Raw genomic sequence first — 24815 nt, 5'->3', positions numbered from 1 at the left:
GAATTTTTAGTACTTTTTTTTTTAAGTAATCTCTGCACCTAACGTGGGGCTCAAACTCACCACCTCAAGACCACGGATGCTCTGCCAACTGAGCCAGCCAGGTGCCTCTAGTAGATTTTTCATATATTTATTTTTTTCATATTTATTGGGGGGGGGCAAGGGGCAGTGAGAGAGGGAGAGAGAGAGAATCCCAAGCAGGCTCCACACTGTCAGGGCAGAGCCTGATGTGGGGCTCGATCCCACGAACTGTGAGATCATGACCTGAGCCGAAATCAAGGGTCAGACACTCAACCCACTGAGCCTCCTGGGCTCTCCCAGCAGATCTTTAAAATGCTTCAGTCGTTAAATGAGATAAAATCCTTAGCCAAGAAACAAAGAACTTGTGCATCATAGGGCTTTGTTGCTCCTAATTACCAAGTAATACGTGAGTATGTTCTTGTTGTTAGCGCATGAGTTCTGAGGCCTCTGGAGCTAAGGATGTGGGCTACAATCATCTCATGTAGCCATGGGTGACTTCTTCCCTTACTGGGGTACTCTGTCCTCTGTGCCCTCTTCCTTCCCCACCCTGCCCTTCCCCTCTGCAAATAGCATTTTTCCTCCACCCTTCCCAACACAGGGCTTCCCCATGTTGCTGCTTTTCATTGAAGATTTTAGTTTGGAATACTGTATGACTCTCTGTTTATTATGCTACCGTTTAAAGCTTTATTACAATGGGCAGTCTGGATGATGCGATGTCACTTTGCCAAGGTAGAGAAGGCACAGGCCAGCTACAATGTGGGACAAAATAAAGACAATTAGATGGACAAAAGTTGTTTGGGTTTTGGAATGTTTCATTTGGAGTGTTTTTAAAGGTCTTTGAAAAAAGAGTCTCAAACGGCAGGGGTGAATGTCATGAGGTCACCCTTTCCTTGTGTTAGAAGGTGTGGCAAAGGAGAGGCCAAGTGTGAGGATGCAGGGAAAGGAAATAAATGTGGAACAGGCAGGAAAGGAACGTACTGGGGCACAGGAAGCCACAGACCCTGGAGAGGAAAGGAAGGAAAGGCAGGCATCACAAATGAGGCCAAGAATGGGAGGAAACACAGTCCTAGAGCCAAATATTCTCATATGACAGTGTCCCTATTTCTGTGTCCATGATCTCCCCTTCTGCCTCAGGACTGTGTCCACCCCAAGTGCTCCCTAAACCAGGCTGGGCAACAGAATCATGTGGAAAGCTTAAACAGATACAGATTCCTGGGGCTCAGATCTAGGGGGAAAAAAATCTGTTGTTTTCTTTTTTTCTGGCTACTCTCGATGTGAGCTAGCTTGACAAACACTGATTTGCAGGCTTTCGATCTGACTGCCACTTAGCAACCAGGTCTGACCTTAGAGAAGAGTTGGCTTTGAGAAGGGTGTTTTTAATTTGATAAAACATAACTGCAAGTCCAAACAAACAGTCCATTGACTGACCTGTGTCAGTCTTATATGTGGTATACCCCAAACGTTGACAGTTGAAACACTCCATGATGGGTCATCCCTTTTATGAAAACGCCACGTTATCTGGAGATGCCCGTTTTGCCTTTCAGTAAGAATCAGGGATCAGTGGGGAACCGTGTTAAGTGGCAAATCCACAGACGTACAGAACATCCACATGAATAAGGTAAAACCACTATTTGATTTAGAAAGCAAGCAAATGATCCGTATGGCTCCTAGGACTTAGTTGGCTGTCCCAAGTCCTGCAGCCAGCAGGGATAAATTTTTCCTTTTATATCTAAAGTAAATTATTTGAACCCCTACTGACAGAGTAGAAGATGTCCAGTGCCCACCCCACTATTTTTATGGGCTTTTAACTCAAGGGGTTAACTCAAGTGGGGTGGGGTGAGTTCTCCTACTCACTTGTTCTGATTTCTTATTTAGTTTGACTTCTTCATCTCACATTATCTTGCCTGATATCCACCCTGTACCAAGCCTTATACAAGCCCTTTGCCTTTGGTTCTCCAAACGCTGTTTCAAGAGGTTACCAGAAGTACTTACATCACAACAGAGCACAGCAAACAACTTTAAAAGTGTATATTAAATAAATACTCTTTTGCTTTTGGCCTTTTCGGTGATCAGGAATTTCTCATTCTCTGACTTCTCCCCACCCCCAATCTCCATAGATTCCCAAAGTGAATTGCACTTGAACAGTGTATAAATATTTTTTATCTCAAGAGATATCACCAAATTGTCTTCTGAATTTAGCAATGTATTAATATCAATGTATATTCCCATCCACAGAGTACAATCACTTAATTTTCATCATTCCCTCACCAACAAGAAATAAAATTTGTATTTCATGTATTTACCAATATCATAGGCAAAATATATTGTCCCAATATTTTCACTTACATTTCTTTAATTATGAAGTTTGAGCATTATTTATCTATAAACGACTGTTTTCTTTTTCCTATTAGGTATTTGGCGATTTTCTTCAATTTTCTTATTGATTTGTAAGAACTCTTCACATAGTAGAGATAGTAATTCATCGTTATGTATGTTGCAAATATTTTCCCCAGTTTGTTTCTTCTCATACATTTTCAGTGGTGCATCTGGTCCCATGATGCCCTTGGGATTGGGATTGTTCCTAACTTTCCAGTGACCTCACCTGTTGCTTGTGGGGAAAGCCCCACAGATCTAAGACTATTGGTTTCATGGAGGCCAGACTTTTTGGTGTTGGTCTTTTTCCTTAATCCCCTCCTCCTCTTCCTCCTCCTCACCCCTTATTCCTCTTCCTCTTCCTTCTTCCTAGTAAATCTTTATTTTCAGTGGGACACATTTAACATATGAAGATTACACCCAGCTGATGTTTTTTGATGTTGCTCCTTGCTAGAAGGAGGAAGTGGCAAGTTCTCTTTTATGATGGGCCTCCCTTGACCCCCCCCCTTTTGGTTTGCAAATGATCTCTCTGAGGGACTCACTGAGTCTTTTTTTCAGTTTCTACTTTTCTCTAAATTTAGGGACATGTGGCTACTGAAAGACCAGTATTTGCAGGACTTAGTTTATTGTGCTTAGTCTGGGAAGAGAAAGAGAAGAGCTTTGTCAGTCTGTATCTAGGCTGACCTCTTTCCCAAAAAGCCTTTACTTTTGGTGTTTCTTCAGCAGGTACATTGTATTTCTTGGGTCCCTTGGGGCACAGTTTATGTCACTCCAGCAACATAGCAGATGCAAAATGGGCAGATATGTACATTAGGCCATAGTGAAAGAAGTCCTGAGTTCTTTCCCGGCTAAGCAAAATTTCCATAGGTTTTGTGTCCTAGATGCTGTAGGGCCTTTGGGAGTATTAAACATTCACACATCTCAACTATGTTTTTTTTCCCCCCACAAAATTAGTAGCCCTTTCTTTGCTTCAAATGGGCTTTGTAGTGCATCTAGGAGACTAAATGTGCTTCTTTCATAAAATATTCTCAGCTCCAATAACCATTATCATGTTAAGAGACAAATGATGTGATGTACCCATAAGAATGTGCTGGGTGATAAAGCCAGCTTTCCCCATCTCCAGCATTTCTCATATTCTCATGTTCTTAAGATCACGTGGAAGCTGTTAGAACACTTTTCCTAGCCCTGCCCCCATGGATTCTGACTTTGTAGGTAAAGGTGGGGCCGAGAAATCTGCATTTTTAGTGAGCGCAGAGGTGGTTCTGATGTCTGTGGTCCTTGGTATTGGCTTTGAGTCCAAGGCCAGATGTCTCAATCTCAGCACCATTGACATTTGGAACATGGTACTCCTTTGTTGCTGGGGTGCTGGTTAGCAACATCTGGGACCTTATCCCTTAGATGTCAGTAGCACCCTCCCCCCATTATAACAATCAGGAATGCCTCCAGACATTGCCAACATGTCCCCTGGGGAGTCAAATCACCCTCAACTGAGAACCACTGACTGGGGGGGAAATAAATGAGAAAATGCTAATTAAAAACAGTTTTTACTTTCATACATAGATGGTCATACCCTCGCATTGATTTCATTGAACATATTAAACGAATATTTCTGAGCACCTGATATGCACTAAGCATTTTATATTAAAAATGTTTAATATAATCATGGTTACTTCTTTAACATAAGATGGAAGAAAAGGAAATGTTCTTGTAAGTTAATATCTGTTGAATATGCATTTTTCCTAAATTAATATTCCCAATAGTTTTCTGTAGGATATATCAGAGCTTTAAAATTAATATTAAAAAATTAATATTAATTAACCAATATGAAAAGTAATATTAAATTAAAATGAATATTAAAATTCGCATTGCTTTAGGGAGGATGTAATTCAGCTGGTGTGAATTGCTGTACTCTCTAGTGATGAAACAAATTTGATTTATAAACTTTACATTTATTTTAATTTAGAAACATAGGAAGAAAGTCATGATGCACCTGCCATAATACTGTTTCTAAAACCTCACCTCTGCTGTAATTTTAGAATCTCTCCTTGGAGAGTCTGTGGTCTACATAAATAAATAACTGTACCCAAACATGCTCATTTCAATGTGAGTTTTTCACATGTTACTAAAATGTTAAAAATAGACCATGATGTAGGGCACTCAGATATTTAACTCCTTACGTCAGTGACAGGAGGAGCTACAAGGAAGGAAAGAGGGAAAGAAAGAAGGTAGGAAGGGAGGGGGAAGGGAGGGACAGAAGGAGGAAAGAAGAAAGGAAGGAAGGAAAGAAGGAAGAAAGGGAAGGAACAGGAATTGATTGAGGATAATGCTCTATAATCTCTGACCACCGGTCAGTAAATTCTATTGAAATTCAAGAGTAGAGACCTACAAGGAGGCTGGTGAAACCATTCCTAAAAGGCAAGAAAAAGAAGCCTATTGACATTCAGGAACCCTGAAGAGATCAGCTGACTTCTCCATTGTAGACTTTATCCCCCTCCTCCCAGAAAGGTGTGAATACAGCTCAAGACAGGAAAGGAGTCTTTTTTGCAGAGGGTGCTGTTGTTAATGTGTCAACAGTGTGGACAGGCTTTCTGGGCAGTTCCCAATGATATCATTTCTTTGTACTGGAGATCAAGGACCTTTGTGGATTAGGAAAGAAGAACCAGACCCCGGCAGCTGTCTTTCCTGCTGTGTTTGGCAGGCAGCACTGAGTCTCAGAAGAGGACCCCAGGACCTTGGCCAGGGGTTCAGAAAGAAGCAGGCCCATCTAGAAATGGAAACTCCAAGGAGAGTAAGGCGCTCTGACTTACAAAGCTGGAGAGAGAATAAATAGGAAAATGAAAACCCCCCATAATTCCTAGTGGAAGGCTGAATTCAAGAAACCTAGCTTTACATTATTTTCCTCTGCAGAGAGCGTGCAGAGTAAGATAACTGCTTGCTTTTTAAAAATGCTGTTTTCTGTGTAGGGTGTTTCAGCGTGTGTCCTCTCAGGATTTCCAGACAGTCCCTAAAGGGTCATTAACATTATTTAAATATTCATGCTGGGGGAGGGGACCACAGACTGAAATTTCAGACCGCTCCAGAGTGAGGGACGGTTGGCTACCATCCTGATGCGGCCCCACCTTGTGTATCAGCTGCCTCCTTCCCCACCGATGGCTTTGTTAACACACGCGCTTTGACACCAGGCCACCGGCTGCACAACGAGGAGGGCAGCGCGACGGCTCTGGAGAGCCGGTGAGCCGGAAGCATCCCCGTCCACACCTTGGCCTCTAGGCCACAACGGGGAGAGCCCCAAAACACAAAGACGCACTTCCTAACCGCTGCCGGCCGTTGTACTTACCCGGGGACAGTCGCGCGGTGTCGAAATGAAGGATTGCTCCCACCTCGGGCAGGAGCTCAGCAGCCCCTGGCGTTGCGAGCGCGCACATACACCCACACGCTTCCACCTACTTACATACACGTACGTGTACCCCAACACACACCCGCCTGTGCACACGCCGACACGCCCACCCGTGCACTGACAACAGGTCCACATCCCCAGACACGGAGCCCTCTCCCCAGTTAGGAAATACTGGGCTTCACTTGCCTCTATCCATCCATCTCTCCATCCCTCCACCCCTCCAATGTACCCATTCATTCATTTCGTGGTTTCTCGGTTTGTGCTTTGGATTCCACCGAAGCCAGAGACGCGTGGGTGGATGGGGAGGGCACATGGAAGCGGAGGGGCGGCCCGCGGTCGCCGGGCGCCGAGAGGGGCGGGGAAGGGGCGGGCTCCGGCAGCCCACGGGCGGCGCTGCTGGCCCTCCGGCGCGCCCAGCGGCCGCTGCGCCCGGCAGACGCGCTCGCCCCGGCCCCGGGGCTGCCGCACGCCTTCCCTGAAGCTTCTCAGACGCCCCGCGCCGGAGCAGAGCTCGAGGACTGCGCCCCCCAGGATCCCGCGCCCAGAGGTGGGTGGCCCAGGTTGGGGGCGCGGCGGCCTCCGTCTCCGCGTCCCCGGGACGCCCTCCTAGTGTTGCGGCCTCAGGCGTCGTCCCCGGGGCGCCCTCCGAGTGTTGGGGCTCCAGGCGTGGGGAAAGGGTGGCCCGGGAGGGGCTGCAGATTTGGGGTGTCCTCCGAAGGATCGCGGACTTTAAAGGGCTTTTATGGCCTTGCCTAGCGGAGCGTGTGCGCGGAGGTGGCCTGGCTGGAAAGGGCTGTGGCCATGTGGCTTTGAATTCCTAGGTTTGGGGGAGGGCCGAGCCTTTGGCTGCTTTATTCAATACTTAGTTATATATGCTTTAGAAAAATAAACTTAGGACCCTTTCTTCTGCCCTCCAACACACACACACACACACACACACACACACACACACACACACACACAGGCGGGCTGTACAGGAAAAGCGGGGAATATCTAACGGCCGTGGCCACCCCTCCAGATCCGGAGCAGCAGAGGATGGAACCACTGGTTCCAGCTCCCGAGTAAGACGCGGGTCCTTAGATGGCAGCGCTGGGGCGTTGGGGGAGCGCAGGCCGGGGAGGGCCGGGTCCCCGGCCAGCCCGAGCCTCGCGGACTGGGTCTGGGAGCTGCACACTCCGGAGACCATGCAGCCTTTCTGTGCAGGGACGCCCGGAGTACGCGCTGAGCCTGGAAGTTTGGCCTGTGGCTGAGACCCCAGCTGTTAGGACCCGGTGTTTTGTCCTGGATAAAGCGGAGGGTACCTCTCTTTGGGCCCTTCGTGGAGACAGTTTGGGGAGTGGAAGGGGCTGGTCGCGGTGGTGCTCGCTGGGCAAACTGTGCCTGTAATCTGGGTGGAGGCAGCGTGAGCTCAGGGATGGGAGCGAGGAGATCCTGGCGGCCCTGAGAAATTCTGGAGAAGCGTACTGGAGGACGAGGGACTGAATCGAAGTCCGTGAGAGCTGGGAGCCCGGGACCTGGCGGAGGAAGGCGAGCGGGCCTGGGAGCGGCGGCGCGGGTGGCCGTGAGCACTGCCGGCTAAGGGGCGGCTGTGCGCAGTGGGGAGCCAGGCAGGGAGCAGAACAGGCAGCAGGTTCCTGAGCTCCCGGCCCTCATGGCAGACCCTCGCCAGCCTTGGGGACCTTTCCCTAATCCGCAAAAAGGGGGCGTCGCGAAGGGCGATGACTCATTTTGAGAGGCCGTGGGTTGTCTCTCCAGACCCGTTCAAGCCAGTTGCGTGGGGCAGTATTGATTTGGCTATGATAGGCTGTGTGGTCAGACTTTGACAAATCTTTACCCTTCTCTGTAGCAGCTTTAAGTGCAGAGCCATTAATGTAGGCAAGCCTCTTTCCCCTGCCCCCCCCCCCCCAAATGTATTTCTCTTTGAAAAGAGATCTCACACATACACACACTTACCTATACATCTCTACATGGTGCATCTCTGAATCTGCTAACAAGTTCACAGGGGAAGCAGCCTTCCGTCTTCACATGTTGCCAGACATCTGGAGGCCACCAGGCACCACTGTGATCCCAGGACGTTGGTTTTTCTTGGTTTTGTTCTAATTCAAGAGAGTTTCGCTTAAGCATCACACTTTTCTTCCTGGAAATGGTCCTAATTTCATTAAATATTGTCTCTTTCCTCCCACCTGGCACCATCCCCAAGCCTGATCAATAAAATTTCAGAGTAAGGAGTTTACTTTGTCTGTTTAAACGTAAAGCCCTTTAAGAATTAAAACTTGCCCTAACACATCTTCTAAACGGCTGTCCACTGCCAGCTTTCTCCTGCCCAGTTTTGACACTGGCTCTTTGCTCAGAGGGCGCTTTCTCCTTTGAGTGGGCACAACATGGGTCAGGTAGGTCCTGCAATTATTTTGGGCTACACCAATACCATTAGTCAGGAGCCAAGAAAAATGACAGTAACCCTCCTCGGGTCTCCCAACATCTTCCCTAGTGGACTGCAAGTTAGGTGTTGAGATGTTTCTCTGGCACCAAAGTTCACTTCAGTTTCTTTCGGGGATGCTGAGGTGCCAGTGGGAGCGGGTGACTGGGTTCTGAGATGGGACAGACATTTTGAAATACCCATTATCTCATAGTTCTGGCATGACGGTTGGCAAGGCTTCCTGCCTGCACAGTTCAGGGTAGTGTAGTCAGATTATTTCACTTCCATAAGTGGCTCGTTCTCACTCAGGAACCTCAGGATTTCAGGCTCATGAGATGAAGCAGGTTGTCTTAACTTCTTATCAAGTAAGGGGGGGGGTAGTATGAGCCATTGGTTGTTTTACGACTAAAACTTATCAATATTTTAGTATAGCACTATTAAATATTACTTTTAAAAATGTGATCACCCTAGATTTTCTAGTTAATTATTAGAATTATTGTCTAGATACCCTCTTTATAGATTTGGTGGACTCCTAAAACATCCATGTCTCAGATTTCTATCACGGATGCTATTACAAGTCTCTGGGTGTTTTTTTTTTAATGGTTTTTATTTTATTTTATTTTTGAGAGAGAAAGAGTACCAGCAGAGGAGGGGCAGAGAAAGGAGACAGAATCAGAAAGTAAGCTGCAGGCTCTGAGCTGTCAGCACAGAGCCCAGCACCGGGCTCAAATTCATGAACTGCGAGATCATGACCTGAGCCGAAGTTGGCTCTCAACCAACTGAGCCACCCAGGCACCCCTACAAGTCTCTATTTATTAAGATAATGAGAAATGTTTCAAATAAAAATGAAATTGGGTTTGCATGGAAGTTGTGTTGAGGAGTTTTAATAATTGAAACAGGTGAAACAGGGGCATGTTGAAATTTACTTCTAAAGACCAAAAGGGTGATGTTTAGTTCTATTCTTTAATTTTATACATTTCTTGAAGCTGGTAGAATTGATGATCAATCTTGACTTAGCCTCTAAAATGGCTGTTCTTTGATCTTGAGAAATGATCTTGAGTCATCATTTGCTTAGATGATTGATCAGGGATTCTGTACTACCTATTGGAAATTTGAACAAATTAATTAATGTACTTATCAATAATTTTAGTAAATTTTGCTGAAAAACGAAACAACTTTAAGTTCAACAATTTTAGTAAGTTTTGCTGGAAAACATCATCATTTTCTTTATACTGTGTAAACTCTACACCCATGGATAGATTTTCTATGAAGCTAAAAAAGCTTAAGTTGGGGGTCTCCTCACTGGCACCCACCTTACCCATTAGCACGTTGAGTGGCTTGGGCATGAGGGTGGCAGTGCCTCCATGATCCATGATGAGATCCATGCTCTTTGTAAGGTAATCCCCTTCTAAGAACATATAAGTCCACTGTTACTTAAAAAAAAAAAAAAAAAAAAAAAAAAGGAGGCGTACCTGGGTGACCCCATCGGTTGAGCTCCAACTTCAGCTCAGGTCATGATTTCGCCGTCTGTGAGTTGGAGCCCCACATGGGACTCTCGGCCATCAGTGCAGAGCCTACTTCGGATCCTCTGTCCCCTCTCTCTCTGCCCCTACCCCGCTTGAGTTCTCCCTCAAAAAAATTAATTAAAAATTGGAAAAAAAAAAAAAGACCACCATTCAAGTTTTGGACCTTTGCCCTTCGAACATGTTTGTCAAGAATGTATTATTACAGGAGAGTCAACATCATCTCTATTTCAATATGAAATCCACTATTTTGCTCAAAGAGAAAATTATAGAGTTTGGGTATGTGATTGTCACTAGCACTTGATTAACTAGAATACTTAAGAAATGAATTACATTAAGTAATATAAGTTTAAACCTGAGTTTTAAAGATGCATTTCACCTGTTGGTGATACAAGTGTGTATCTAAGGGGTAAAATGAAGGGCTACCTTGCTTGGCTTTGCCTTGGTGAGTTTACTGTGGTGACTATATTGTTGTCTGTCCATTGACAATTTAGGACTTTGTAGTCTCTGCGCGATGTCAACACAGATAAAAATTAAGATGTGTAGGAGCGCACAAGTGTAATTGTGGAATCCACTCCAGGACGGCCTCTGGAGACCGGCTTTTGAGAAAACAGATCCCAGTACAAATATCATTTCTGTTCTTTGCCCCACTCTCTGGAAGGTTGAGAAATGAATTAATCATGACTTTTCCATCTCCTACCGTACAGCAAGATGCACTTTCTCCAGGGTTCGGCCCAGGGTTCTCTTTACCTGTTGAAGTGAATTCTGAGATTGGGGAGGTGCAAGAGAGGACAGACAGCATGGGGGAAGGGCCTGAGGGCATCCTTGGGCCCCTCTACCTCTTTCCCCTTTGGTATCTGTCTCTGAAATCCAGGCACACCAGTTCTCCCAGGCCTTGGGGGGTACAGTCAAGTGGAAGCAAGGGATGGGTAACTGACATTGCTCCCCTCTTGGTTGGGGTCTCAGGGTGACCAAATGTGCCATGCAGCCGGAGAAGGTGGCCTGTGGAGGCGGAATGCTGCTCATTTTCCCCAGGGCTGGGAGGTGAGATGAAGGAGCTTCTCTCAAGTGGGTTTGAGGAGTTGGGTGTTTTTGTTTCATCCTTTAAGTCTTGGAGATACGTGTCCTGGTTGAGGGGGTCATGGGGTGAATACCAGGGAAGTGGGGGGAGCTGCAGGACACTGTGAAGAATGTTGTTGTCCTTTGACCTTTTGCTTCCTTAGGGGTGGGCAGGACTTTTCTGGTGGGTTTTGCTGCTTGACTGGAGCAGCCTGAGTGAGCAGAGGTCTGCAGATAGTGTGACGCCCAAGTTATCCAGAACCATGGCGGGGCCAAAACACAGTAACGCCTGGGCCAAGTTCTCTGTAAGATCTTGGGCACGCCACTTAAATGGAATCTCAGTTCCCTCACCTACAAAAATGGGAATACCAAAACCTGCCTATTTGAAAACTTGTGTTCAATGAGATATATGGAAGCACCTTGCATGTATTGTATTTCTTAAGTTAAACTCTCTTTTCATCTTTTTTTCTTAAGATGTATTTATTTATTTAAGTAATCTCTACACCCTGGGCACCTGGGTGGCTCAGTCGGTTAAGCATCCGACTTCAGCTCAGGTCATGATCTCAGGGTTCGTGAGTTCGAGCCCCGCGTCGGGTTCTCTGCTGACAGCTCAGAGCCTGGAGCCTGTTTCGGATTCTGTGTCTCCTTCCCTCTCTGACCCTCCCTTGCTCATTCTCTGTCTCTCTCTCTCTCTCTCAAAAATGAACATTTTTGTATGTTTATGTCTTTGTTATATTTTATGTTTATAAACATAAAAATAAACATAAACATTAAAAAAAATTTTTTTAAGTAATCTCTACACCCAACATGGAGCTTGAACTCACAACCCTGAGATCAAGAATCTCATGCTCTGCTGACTGAGTCAGCCAGGTACCCTAAAATCTCTTTTCATGTTTATGGTAGATGCAAATAAATGGTTTTTAAAGTTAATTTTTAAAATTGCAGCAATTTGTGGCAGGTCAATTGTTCATCCTTCACACTGATCAGATGGAAAAGGGTTGAGCACAGAGATTCTGCAAACCTAACGTCACCTTCACTGGCCAGCCTCCTTTTGACTTGGGGGAGTCTGGCTGACATCCTTCTTCTCCCATTGCCCCCACAGCACTCGCACTATCACGGCTTCTTCCATTTTTCTTTACTTGCTTCCTCTTTATGCTTTGAGTGAGTCAGAAATTGTTCCTCATCGGACAAACGGACCCAAATTTTCAGGACCCTAATCCTGGGCTTTAAGCTCACTCAGTGACCCGTAGTGTGATGGATGTCAGTGGGACCTCCCTTCCGAAACTCGTGCAAGATTCTTTGCCGGCTCTAATGAGTTTACTCTGTCACTAAGATGGGAACAGAGATTAATATATTAAGTAAAGATGTGCAGCCAGGATTAAAATGAAAACGGTTTTCAGAAGAGCCTGAGAAGCCTCGTTAATCCAATCCTTCTATGTTTTACCATTTAATTTCACAGATTTGCCATAGATTTTGCAGGTTGGATGAATTATTAAGTAGCACATTACTTTGAATAAATTCTTAAGTGTTACAAATCATTCTTTTATACACACCAGCCTCTAGCCTCGGCCCAAAGCTCTCCACCGAATCAGTCCTCTGTGCCAGCGAGGACTGGGGTCTGGACTAGCTAGAGCCTGTACCTTTAAGGAAGTGAGGCGGTTAGAAAAAGTAGCTGGGGATTCACAAGCAATATGATTTAAAAAGCGGAACATTGTAGCTCCTGACCCTGTTTGCAATGCCTCCGTGAAGTTTTCTTTTTAGTCATTGTCTGAGGGAGGGAAATCCCCCTCTTAAAATGTCCCACAAAAGGGGGACCATCCAACTCATGTCCACTGACCCACTGGTGTATCTAGTCCTACACTGAAGACCCAATTTACTGGGAATCTGCCCTGTTCACTTGGGCAGCATATCTGGACGTGCAGTCTAGTCATACTAGTGTCTATGTAGGGATTCCTGGGCTCTGGCACAGACAGGATCACCCACTTAAGAGGGGCCTGGATACAGCCTTTTGTTTATTTTTTTCTGGATGCTGCCTTTTAAACCAACTCTTCTGGGATGCCAAATAAAGCCTGAGAATTGATTGCATTGGGACACAAGCCTGCAGAGGATACAGACACCTCCCCAGCACCCCACAAGAGTAGTAACTTAGGAGAGAGGGGAATGTGCCCTGGCCCAGGTCCCCAGTGAAGTTCTTTTTTTTTTTTTTTTTTAATATTTTTTAATGTTTATCTTTGAGAGACAGACAGACAGAGCATGAGTGGGGGAGGGGCAGAGAGAGAGAGAGAGAGAGAGAGAGAGAGAGAGAGAGAATCCGAAGCAGGTTCCAGGTTCTGAGCTGTCAGCACAGAGCCCAGCACCGGGTTCGAACTCATGAACCGCGAGATCATGACCTGAGCCGAAGTCAGATGCTTAACCAACTGAGCCACCCAGGCGCACCCCCAGTGAAATTCTTAAATAAGCAGATACACTGACCTGCCTGCCTCAGGTCTTGACTGATTTCACTGCTCCAACCCAGAGGCGATCCTAGAACTGCTTCAAAAAGGTCTGTGGCTTCTGCTTGAGCTTTCTGCCCTGTAGGGCCCCTAAACCCCTGATCTCCTTTATAGGATGGACGAGAAATCGAGTCCATATATAAAGATTAAAAAAATGCCAGTCCAGAAGCATTAACCTCTCTTTGAACTACAAAAGGTTGTATGTTATTGCTTCGCACATGCGCTAGTGAGGAGGCCTTGAGGAGGGTTATTACTGTGCAGGGCAAGGATAAACTGTGATGTTGGAGCAGTTTTTCCTGGGTTGTCAGAAGAGGCCAACCCTCTGGAGGTTTCTGCCTGGTGCTTAGCGTGCCCTGGGGTTTGTCAAGTTTCGAAGAGACATTTCCCACGCCTTCCAGGTTTATAGTCTTTTGTCAGAGGGGTGTGGGGTGGGGAGCTACCACTGACATCACACCGAGCACTGTGAAGAGAAGGGTTCCCTAGGTGGCCATCCTGTCTGTAGGCCATGATCTTCACAGCGTGTCTATAGTGAACCGTGAGGCTAGGACGGAGCCACTGTCCTGTAGCAGAAACCAGCCCTGCAGATCCAGGGAAAGCCCAGCCCTGGGCAGGGGAGAGGAAGGGACACTGACCTGCCTTTCCTTCCACCCAGTTAACTGCCTCAAATGCAGATCTCTGGGGGCCTACCCAAGCCCCACACCTGGGTGAAGTGTGTGTAGAAGGTTCTAGAAAGGCCAAACCACACTTTCCTGTAGGCGGTTAACTGACTGCTTTCAGTCCCTCTCCCTGACCGGATTGGCTTACATTATCATGACATCATTTGCTCAGCAGAAACACTTTGGAGCGGTGCCTGATGTAAGTTTTGTGATACACCCTACAAACAGAGAAAGAAACCCATTGTTGAGCCCTCTTTACGAAAGGGGCCGGGGGAGTGATTTTCCCAAAGGAATAAATCTTAATTTTCTAGAAAATTCAAGTACTTCGCAACTCTGAATTCAAAAGCTCTCTCTGTATGTGTATTAAAATCAAGGTCCATGTGCCATGTGCTGTGTGATTCCAAGGCTGTATTTAGCCTGGCAAATTAGTATTTTGCATTCGAACATTTTATCTTTGCAAAGGATAGCAGGCATTCTCCTCTGACACAATCCCAGATGAACAGAATCCATTCATTTGGGGAGGAAAGCCATCAAAGCGTATAGGCAACTTAGATCATATCCAAGGTGCTTGTCATTATCCCTGTTTGGGGATGATTTTTCCTTTAGAAAAAAGTTCAAATCAGTGTTAAAATGCAGCACAGAGATGGGCCCCAAGTGTGGGAGGCATTGCTTTTGCATGAAATCACAATGTGTACATTGTTTTAAAATATTCTTTTCATCATATGCTTCATTACCAAAACAATTCACAGCCTCCCAAGGATGACAGATGTTATAGTATAACCAGCATGGAGGGTATAAAATAGAAGAATGAAAAGGGAAGAAGCCCCTCCCTCTGGGAGCATCAATGAGAATGGGATTTAGTTTTCTAGGGATGTCCCTGTAATCCCCAGGGACACCTCGATCTTGAGGTTTCTAGGCTGGGGGTGCTGGGAGGAGCTGAGAGGGAAGGGGAAGGGAATTAACATTTTTTGAGTGTCAGATGCTAAACTGGTTGCTTTATCTCCACCATCTTACTTGTTCCTTACAATCGCCACCATTTTTCAAGCGAGGATACTGATACACTTGGCAGTTATGGAACCAGCCAAGGGCCCCACAGCTGCGTGATGTCCTCCTGTTTCTCCCACTCAGCTCCCTCCTGTTACTAAACCAGTGCTCTGGGGGCCTTGCTGTTCGAAGTGTGGTCTGGGGACCTGTGGCATTGCCATTACTCAGGAGCTTGTTGAAACAAGAGAATCCTGAGCCCCGTCCCAGACCTACTGAATCAGATTCTGCATTTTAACAAAATCCCCGAGAATCTGTATGCACGTTATAGTGTGAGAAGCTCTCTTACCCCATTTGGCGGAGGAAGGTTTGGCAGTCAACCCTATGCAAAGTAGCCAAGCTTCCAGACTGGAATCAGCAGATTCAACCTGAGAGTTTGGTCCGCGAGAGGGGAGGATGCTCCTAGAATCTAGTGGGATAAACACCCTACAATGCACAGGACAGCTGCCCACCATGAAGAATTACCCTCCCCAGAATATCCAGAGTGCTGATGTTGAGGTACCCCGGATCTCGTTGTCTGCCTAGAATTCACACCCTGTAGATGTGTTTCCGTAGCTTCAGATGCACGTAGCTCTTTAGCAAGCATATCTTAAATGAGAGGATACAAATTGCAGTGTGCTATGCAGATGTGATTCTTTATATTGGGACTTGAAAAGTGACAAAGAGTTTAGATTGCAACATGAAAAGATTTCCATTAGAGTTTTGAGAGCATCTGGCTAAGGTACCCAGGAAGCAGTGGAAATACATCCGAGAGCCCTGTACTGATTGCCCCCCACTGGGTCCCTGGCCCCCCACCCCCTTGCCATCTTGCCTGGCAACAGTGCCTTTTGTGTTTTAGTTTCACTTGCCCAGGCCTCTGCCCTATTTTTCAGCTCCCAAGCAAACTGTGTTGGGTCAGCTATGCCACCTGGAGGCTGGGGGAGGAAAGGGGAAAAATGAAGGACTCCCTCCCTAGGCCTTTCCTCTCTGCCTCCTGGGATCTGTGGCTCTGCCGCTTTTCTGGCTCAGCTCCTTTGGCTCCACCACGCTGCAGGCACTTCCGCTGCTAAATATCTATCCTCTGCCCCTTCTCCCTTCTCTCTCCCTTTAGATTCTGGCCCAGAACCTCTGGAACTCTCTCCCCTCCAGCCACTCTGTCTCCCTCCTGCCTTTACTCTCTGTCTTCCTTCCTTCTGTAAGCTGAAAATCCACCAGAATCACAACTGGGAAGTGAAACCAGCACGCCCAATGTATATTACGGGGGAAGAAAGTTTTGAAGTGAAATTATATCCAGGAAAGAATCCCGGTCATTCATCCTCAGTTTGAAGAGGATTGCTCTTGAGAGGATTGCTACAAACGTCTCCACCTACTTTCTTGTTTTGTTCTGATTCAACTTACTTTTTCTTGAGCTCTAGAATTTGAAGACAGAGTTCTTTGTAGGTTCTATTGTGTTTTCCAGCTTTCTTTCGTTGTTGGTATTATAAAATTCATTTTCCAGTACTTTTTTTTCTTAGCTTATTTATTTTGAGAGAGAGGGAGTGAGCAGGGGAGGGGCAGAGAGAGAGGGGGAGAGACGGGATCCCAAGCAGGCTCCCCGCTGACAGCGCAGAGCCCCACGTGGGGCTCAAACTCACGAACCTTGAGATCATGAACTGAGCCTAAACCAAGAATCAGATGCTTAACTGACTGAACCACCCAGGCACATTATCCACGAAGTAGATTGTTCTAGATAAGCTTCAGAACCAAACTGGATTTATAATGAAGGCATTCCAAGGAAAAGAAAACCTCTTTGCGACTTCCGGGTACCCTCTTTTCACAACCTTTATTATTCCTTGCAAACAAAAGGTGGGGCCATAAAAGTGGAGGAGGCTGTGGGGAGTGGCTGGTGGACTAGGCAGAACATCCAGCCCCAGCACTGAGATCCAGAGGCCAGGGCAGAAGCCAGAGTGCTGGGCCTCTGGCCAGCGCGGAGTGTATCTTCCCAGGGCTGTGTTTTTCCAGCAGACCAGCTGATCTGCTCCAGAGGGCTTTAAACTGGAAGGTGGGGGTTCCAGGAAATAGTGGGAGTCAGAACATGAGAGCAGTTCCTATGGAGGATTATTAGTTTTGTCACAAAAAGGGGGGATTTGACACCTGGTAATTGATTCCTAGTCATTGTTTTGAGAAAATCATTGGGAAATTGTAAGAGGACTAATTTTTGTCTTTAACATCACTCTTAAAGGTATATAAATGAGAGGAAGAAAACCTTAGAGGCCTCTGTCCCCTGAGGCACCACTTTGCCCTCCAACTTACACCCTCTAGATGTTCTCACCCTCATCACATCTCCCCAACTCCTCAAGGGTCCTCTTGGGCTTGATCATGTGTGCCATCTCTCGCAAGTTCCACTGAACTCTTTCTGCCACAAACGATACCTTTCAAAATTGGCCTGGAAAAATGCTAGCAAAAATCATCACACAGTTGACTACTGCAAATACTCGGGCAAATACAAAGTAACAATTGCTGGGGCTTTATGAAGAATGGATCCAAACCAAGGACAGACTTTCTACGATCGGAGGAACACATAATACAGTATATGTACAGTTGAATAAAACCTTGAACCTTTAACACGGGTCTGTTTTCACCCGCAAATTATGATCAAGCTTCTTTTTGAAGAGCATAACTTTGAAAGAGTTCAAATTTTTGTTTTTCTTCAGTGAGTTGGGTCTCCTGTAAGAGCAGATACTCTGAGCGCAAAGTAGATTTCAGTTGCTTCTGATAATGAATATTTGTTGAAAGTCGGGCCCTCTTTCAAGTGCCACGTATGTGTTGTCATCTTTGACCATCATAACATCCTGTTGGGGAAGGCACCGTTATTATTTTGCTTTGTTACGGATGAAGAAACGGAGACACAGAACAAGAGCGCATCACTGGTGGCAAAGCTAGATTTGAATCCCTATCGTCTGGCGTTTATAGACAGTCTCTTAATCATTACCCTCTTTATTCTGCCCTCTTAGTGCTTAATACAAGCTCAGCCAGCTCTCTCCTTTTACTGAGGTTAAAGTTCTGAATCTCAGTCTATAAATAAAGGCTTGCCAAAAAAAAAAAAAAAACCCAGCATTTTAAAATTTACATAAATTAACTTAATTTTGTCTCCAAGTCCTCAACCTGTCCAGCTAACAGAAAATATAACCTCAGTTACTTGGGGGACATGCCCACCTTGTGATTGTATCCAAGGTTTAAGGCTTTAGAAGGTGCTAGGTTGTGGGAAGGAGGCCATCTCAATGCCTGCCCACACTGGTTTCAGCTGTGATTTCCAGGGACGTGTCTACATTGCTTTCGACTGTTTCTGTTTCTGTCCACATGGCCAAGTCTGAGGCTCTCTGCTAGTCTGGGCAGGTGCGGAGGGCCCACAGGAATCCTTGACCAGTCTGTGTACCTGGAGCCCGGAGTCTGCTCTCTGAAACCTTGCCAGTTCCCCTAAGAAATTCCAGGGAGCCGAGGAAAACACCCAGAGGTGGAGGGAGAAAGGACCCTTCCCTTCCCAAAATGCCTTGCATAATCTTGTTGATGGCTTACTTTTTACAAAAGCCAGGAAGAACTTTGACTCCTTCACATCGGATCCCCAAAGCAAGCATTTACGTGAAAAGTCTGGCTGCCTGCCTAAGGACGGGAGGAAGTAAAAAGAGAAGACATTTATTAAGGTCTCAAAAATGTTCGTGGAGTAGAATGGTGGTTGCCAGGCGCTGGCGGGAAGGAAGAATGAGGAGTTAGTGTTTAATAGGTAGAGTTTCAGTTTTGCAAGAGGAGGAGGGTTCTGTGGATGGATGGCGGAGATGGCTGCACAAGAAAGTGATGTGAAGTAGTTAAGATGGTACATTTTATGTTATATATATTTTACCACAATCATCAATGCAGACATTTTATTTCCTTTGTATAAACTTCGGCTCGTTAGATAATTGCAAAAAGAACTCTAGAGAATAAACCGATGGTCACCAGAGTGGAGGTGGGTGGGGGGATGGGTGAAATAGGCGATGGGGATTAAGGAGAGCACTTGGGATGAGCATTGGGTGATGTATGGAAGTGTTGAATCACTCTATTGTACACCTGAAACTAATACTAAAAAAAAATATTCAATGTTTATTTTTGTGTGTGTGAGAGAGAGAGCATGAGCAGGAGAGGGCCAGAGAGAGAGAGGGAGACACAGAATCCGAAGCAGGCTCCAGGCTCTGAGCTGTCAGCACGGAGCCCGACGAAGGGCTCGAACCCACCAACTGTGAGATCATGACCTGAGCTGAAGTTGGACACTGAACCAACTTAGCCACCCAGGCACCCCTGAAACTAATATTAACACTGGATGTTAACATACTGGAATTAAATAAAAGCCCAATTAAAAAATAGTAAAAAGATAAATCCAAATGACAGAAATAAAAAATGGATTTGTCACCCTTCATAAAAAGTTCATGAGAAACTATTTTTGAATGCCAAAGGAGAAAAGTAAAGTTGAATCGTCCAGCAGTGGATGTGTTCACTTTCCTTGGGGGAAGTTCTGGGTCTTGTCTGACCTCTGAGACCAGCCTAGGTCTTGAACACAGAGGCCCTAAACACCCAATAGTGAACTGGCTCAGAGAGTGTTTATGAGTCTAAGTGGTCCATTCCCTCAAAAAGCACCCAGTGAGACAAGCCTGGGTGGTGAACTGCGATTTGAAGAGAAGGACATGAGCCGAGCTGTGTCCAGACGGCTCTCTGTCCCTGGGATGAGGGCAGCTCCTTAAGTGCCACACCTCTGTCATCATAGGAATCCCGAGGTGTCAGGTGTCTCAGTATTGTTTCCTTTGCAAAGTAAGTCTGGCTTGTCATATTTCCAAGGTGGAAACTACCTCTCCCCCTTTTTATTTTTACCACAGTGGCTCCATGACAAGGGAGATGACAGATGCCCAGACTTGCCTCTAGCATTCAGAGCTCCAGATATCTGGGCCCAACAGAGGCCCAGCCTCTGAGACAGGAAGAGGTGCCTAGCAAGGTCTCAGAGACACTCCTTCTTAGAGTGATGGTTGTCAGAAAGGCGCCATGTTCTGGGCGCCTGGGTGGCTCAGTCGGTTAAGCGTTCGGCTCAGGTCATGATCTCCCAGTTTGTGGGTTCAAGCCCTGCATTGGGCTCTGTGCTGACAGCTCAGAGCCTGGAGCCTGCTTCGAATTCTGTGTTTCCGCCTCTCTCTGCCCCTCCCCTACTCACCCTCTGTCTTTCTCTGTCTCTCAAAAATGAATAAACGTTAACAAAAATTAAAAAAAGGAAAGAAAGAAAGGGCATGTTCTGAGAGTGACCTGTGGTTGCAAGGCTGTGGAAAACAGTGGTGGCAGCCCTGAACGGCTCACCCTTGTCAGTGGACTTCAGGGCCACGCCAGCGGGATGACTTCCTGGTGGAGGGACAGCTCCCTGACGCAGAGACGGCAGCTGACTTCCAGCCCCAACAAACATGTCGAGGCAGTTCTGTGCTGGACGCTCCTTCTTTTTGCCCCGGTTTGTTTGTTTTTAATGTTAACTGTGGTAAAATGCATATAACATAAAACTTATCCTCTTAACCATTTTTTAAATGTGCAATTTAGTGGCAATGAGTACATTCACATTGTGGTGATATCACCACCCACGGAACATTTTCGTCTTGCAAAATTGAAACTCTTTACTCATTAAACACTAACTCTCCATTTTTTCTCCCTTTCCAGCACTTGGCAACCACTGTTCAACATTTTGGCTCTATTAGTTTGACTATTCTAGATACCGCATGTAAGTGGAATCGTTCGGTATTTGTCTTTTTTTTGACTGGCTGTTTCACTTAGTATCATGTCTTCAAGGTTCATCCATTATTGTAACATGTCTCAGAACTTCTTTCCTTTTTGTTTTAAGTTTGTTTATTTATTTATTTTGAGAGAGAGAGAGCAGGGGAGGGGCAGAGAGAGAGAGGCAGAGAGAGAATCCCAGGCTGACGGCGCAGATCCTGACGTGTGGGTTGAAACCCACAAACCGTGAGATCATGACTTGAGCTGAAACCAAGAGTCGGATGCTTAACCAACTGAGCCACCCAGGTGCCCCAGAACTTTTTTCCTTTATTAATATTCATAAGTGATACTCCTTTGCATGTATCTGCCACATTTTGTTTATCCATTTACCCCTCGGTGGAAACCGAGATGCTTCCATGTTTTGTCTCACCATTGTTTTTGAGAGATATGACCCATCTGTGAGGTCCTGGGATCAAAGAAATTCCCCAATCCCTACATTGAGGGGGTTCACTATCTCTAGCAAGTGTCAAAGCACAGACAGGAAAGAGTAAATCACAGTGCAAAAAGTGTAGAATATGAGATATCTGTTCAAGATGTGTCACAAGAACATGGGTGTGGATTTGCAAAACTGATGGGTGGGAGAGAGTATACTTTATAGCACGGATTCCAGAGGAGGTAGGTAGCCCAAGCTCAAATCCTGGCTTTTTCACTTGTTATCCGTGTTGCCTTGGATGAGTTTTTGGACTTTTGTAAGCAGCAGTTTCCTCATATGTAAAATGGGGATAAGAGTACTTTCTTCTTAGAGTTCTTGAGGGGATTGAATAAGAAAATGTAGGTAGGGAGCTTAACGGAGAGCCCGGAACATGGTTAGCATTGTAGTTTTAGCTATACAGTGACGGATTTTGGAGACCCTCATCATCAAATAGAGAAAAAGCTCTTCATTTGTTTTTATCAGAGAGTTGATCGTAAAAGTCAATATGGCCTGGCTTTCTTATCAGCGGGAAGATATAGAATGAGGAAGGAGAATGACTGTTAGTAGATAACCTTCATCTAACTGACAAGAGAATTCTCTTTCTCAGATTAGAGAGAGTAGGAAGCCAGGTTCCAGTGGTAACTGTAGGTCTCCACGACATTGCCCATGTAGATAGTGCTATCATGGCGGTTCTGTCAAAGATTTCATAGGTTACTTTAATCTGAAGTATTGAAACACCCTCATTTTTCTAGTAATAACTGAGAAAACTTTTTAAAATTAAAATAAAACTAAATAGTTTTGCTGAATGAAGTGTTTTTCTATTAGAGAGTGCCCTTTAAGTGTTCTCAAATGTAGATCTAACACGTATCATCTGGATGGTGCATTACTTACTCTATTCCTGTTTGTCTGCTTGGTATTTCCTACCCAGGAGTTCATTCACTTCAAGGCAATTGAATCCATTATTAGCCGGGAGAAAAAACATCTCAGTCTCTCTGGCCCCAACAATGGATTTTTTTAAATGCATTGTACACAGCCCTCTGAAGGGGAAAAAAAAGACATTTGAGGGGGGTGGGTGTGAACATAGGGATTTCCTCCTCCACCCTAACTGTTGCTAAACTGTAAGTCAATATTGTGAGAGAGAAAAAAATATCAAGGTCTCAACTTTCCTTGGCATATTGTTTTGTATTGTTGCTTACTAGTAATAATGAAGACTCTACCTCCCCAAGCCGCCACCTACCCCCTTCCCCCACTCCTCCCCAACAGTCCTGGTTAAAGCTGAGTGGTTTGCACTTGACTGCAGACCTGGAAGGTTTGCTTAGCTTAACTCAAGGTGCCTAGGCTTCCTGGATGCCTCCTGGAGGCCGTCTTCCTGTTAGCTCTTCTTGTCAGGGATTTCTTGTATGCTGGATCTGCCGGGGTGGACGAAGAAAGATATCCTGGGCTGCCTTTGAATGTATTTTGATATTTGTCCTCAGAAATGAAAACAAAACTTGGAGATTTATTTTCTCTATTCAAATTTGGATGCTTTTCTTTTTGCCAAAATCTCTTGAGAGTGACAAGCCAGCCGTGGTTGAAATACTTCTCTGGCTGTTAGCAGGGAGGATTTAGCAAGTGAGCATTTCCCTAGGTTGGGTTGAGATTTGTATTTGTTTACATCCCAAACTTTTTTTTTTTTTTTTTTTTTTTTTTGGTAAGGCCATAATTTTGAGTATCAGCAGAACTTGGGGCAGATAGAATTTCATGGAATGTATAATCCTTTTGGGTTGTACATTTTACTCAAATAAGCTTTCGTGATGGGTTGGTTAAATAGGACAAAGTCTCCAGAGATTTGACTTGGCTTATTTTGCTCTTTTGTTCTTTTCCTTTTTCCTTGATTAGATTTCTGTCCTACCCCTGTTAAGGGGTCAGCTGAACTGCATGAAAATAAGGGAGATGGGTAGTGGTGCACTTACTAAGAGGTATTATAGCGGGCTTGGTAGCGTATCAGGCTCCAGTGAGGACAAGATTGGAGCTCTCTTACAAGAGAGCAGCTAGCTCTCACTTCTGGGTAAGCAAGGTACCTGAAATAATTAGCCCATGGTTGGCAGAGTATAGGACTGCCGACCAAGGAGGGATCCTACACTGCGGAAGTGACAACATTGTATAAGAAGGAAGCTGACGTTTTTCAATGTCAGCCGGACTTGATTTGAAAAATGTTTTCTTGGCTAAAGCCGTAGAGTAACCCACAGACTCATCGAAATCAAAGTTTACAGTCTTTAGAGGACTAGGTTGTAGGGAAAGAGCCCTGCCAAGGTGGGCAACTCACAATAACTTGATCAAGCTAGTCTGCCTCCCAAAGCCGTAGCTTTGTAAGCTGCAAAATGAGTTTAATAATACCTATGCTTAGCTGTTGCTATCAAGGATTATGTGCAGTAACAAATCCAAAGTGCTGGCAGATTTTCTTTCTCTCTTTTTTAAGTTTTTCTTTTCATACTTTCAATTATGTAGTTTTAAATAAATGTAAATTCCCCTCCCCCAAGCATTCCAGGTCAAATGAGTTGACATGTAAAGTGTTTTGAAAGCTACAGATATTATTTGTGACTGCCTCTTAGTTGACGTTAAAACATTTGTTTGTCCCAGGAACAGAAGAGAAATATGCTTTGATCATGAGACAGGTGCATTTTTAGTATGTGGCTTATTAACGTCGTTAATTTAAACCCTTCCATATTCTTTTGGTGCAGAACCTTGTGTTTTCAACTATGCTCTTGGGTTGTAAGTTACCAGATGATCTTCTGGGCCCCTGTCAGCTCCAAAATGAAATGATGCATGCATTTACTTATTGACTTAACTCTAAAGCCTTGAGATGATGGCGGAGGGGGGCACTGAGGAAATGACAACTTCCAAACAGTCCATTAACCTCACTGACGCTGTGTCCCTGGAGGGGACAAATGAGGCCAAGGTAGAGCTGCAATGAAGTGACCCCCAGCTGTCCACTCACACTGCCCGGCTTCCGCCTGGTCCGATTTATCAAGAGTGATGTGAACATGAGTCAGAGATGGTTTTATAAGAATTTTTATTTTGGTTGAATCATCATCTGTTGGCTGTTTCCATTTTTTAAATATCATTTGATTAGCTCAAAGATGCCCAACATTTATGGTCCTGACTCACTGAAGGAGGTAACTCACTAATTACCAGTGAGACCCTGGGGAGGAAGTGGGTTGGCAGGCTTTCCCACCTGATGACCAACCTGGCAAATTCCAGAGAAGGAAGCGTGTGATCACAACTCCAGGCAAAGCGATAGAAAACCTTGCACACAAACCTATTGTGGAGCCACTTTAACCTACTTGAACACATTAATCTTCCTCTGGGAGGAGGCTCAGCTGACGTCACCCACTCATTTTGCACACGAAGAAACTGAGCCTCAGAGAAGCTAAGTGAATATCACACATTTGGATCTGGCAAAATTCCAGATGGAGACAGGCTACCAAAATTAGAGGAGAAGGGAGGGTCTAGAAGGATTTTCTCCTTCTAGTTTAAACTTTTCTGTGTTGGTTGGATAGTTTTCAAAGAACAATGATAATTTTTGAAGTAATCATTTTTTTAAGAAACTAAAAATTCCATTTATTATATTTGTAATTATTATTCAAACTTAAGAA

At 45.3% G+C, this 24815-nt stretch overlaps 1 protein-coding gene across 12 annotated transcripts in view; it reads left to right on the top strand.

Annotated features, from left to right (window-relative positions):
* The window catches only part of PALM2AKAP2 (PALM2 and AKAP2 fusion), a 504955-nt gene that overhangs the window by 391814 nt on the left and 88326 nt on the right, over positions 1-24815 (top strand). The window contains exon 1 of one of the 12 annotated variants that reach the window (XM_027034808.2): positions 6170-6335. The exons of the other annotated variants lie outside the window; for them this stretch is intronic. The gene's annotated coding sequence lies outside the window, so the exon portion shown is untranslated. Of the gene's footprint in view, positions 1-6169; positions 6336-24815 lie in introns of those variants that run through there. 12 annotated transcript variants of the gene reach the window in all.

Source organism: Acinonyx jubatus, chromosome D4 (assembly GCF_027475565.1).
Source record: "Acinonyx jubatus isolate Ajub_Pintada_27869175 chromosome D4, VMU_Ajub_asm_v1.0, whole genome shotgun sequence".
Taxonomy (NCBI): domain Eukaryota; kingdom Metazoa; phylum Chordata; class Mammalia; order Carnivora; family Felidae; genus Acinonyx; species Acinonyx jubatus.
This window is presented reverse-complemented; position numbering and strand designations above follow the sequence as displayed.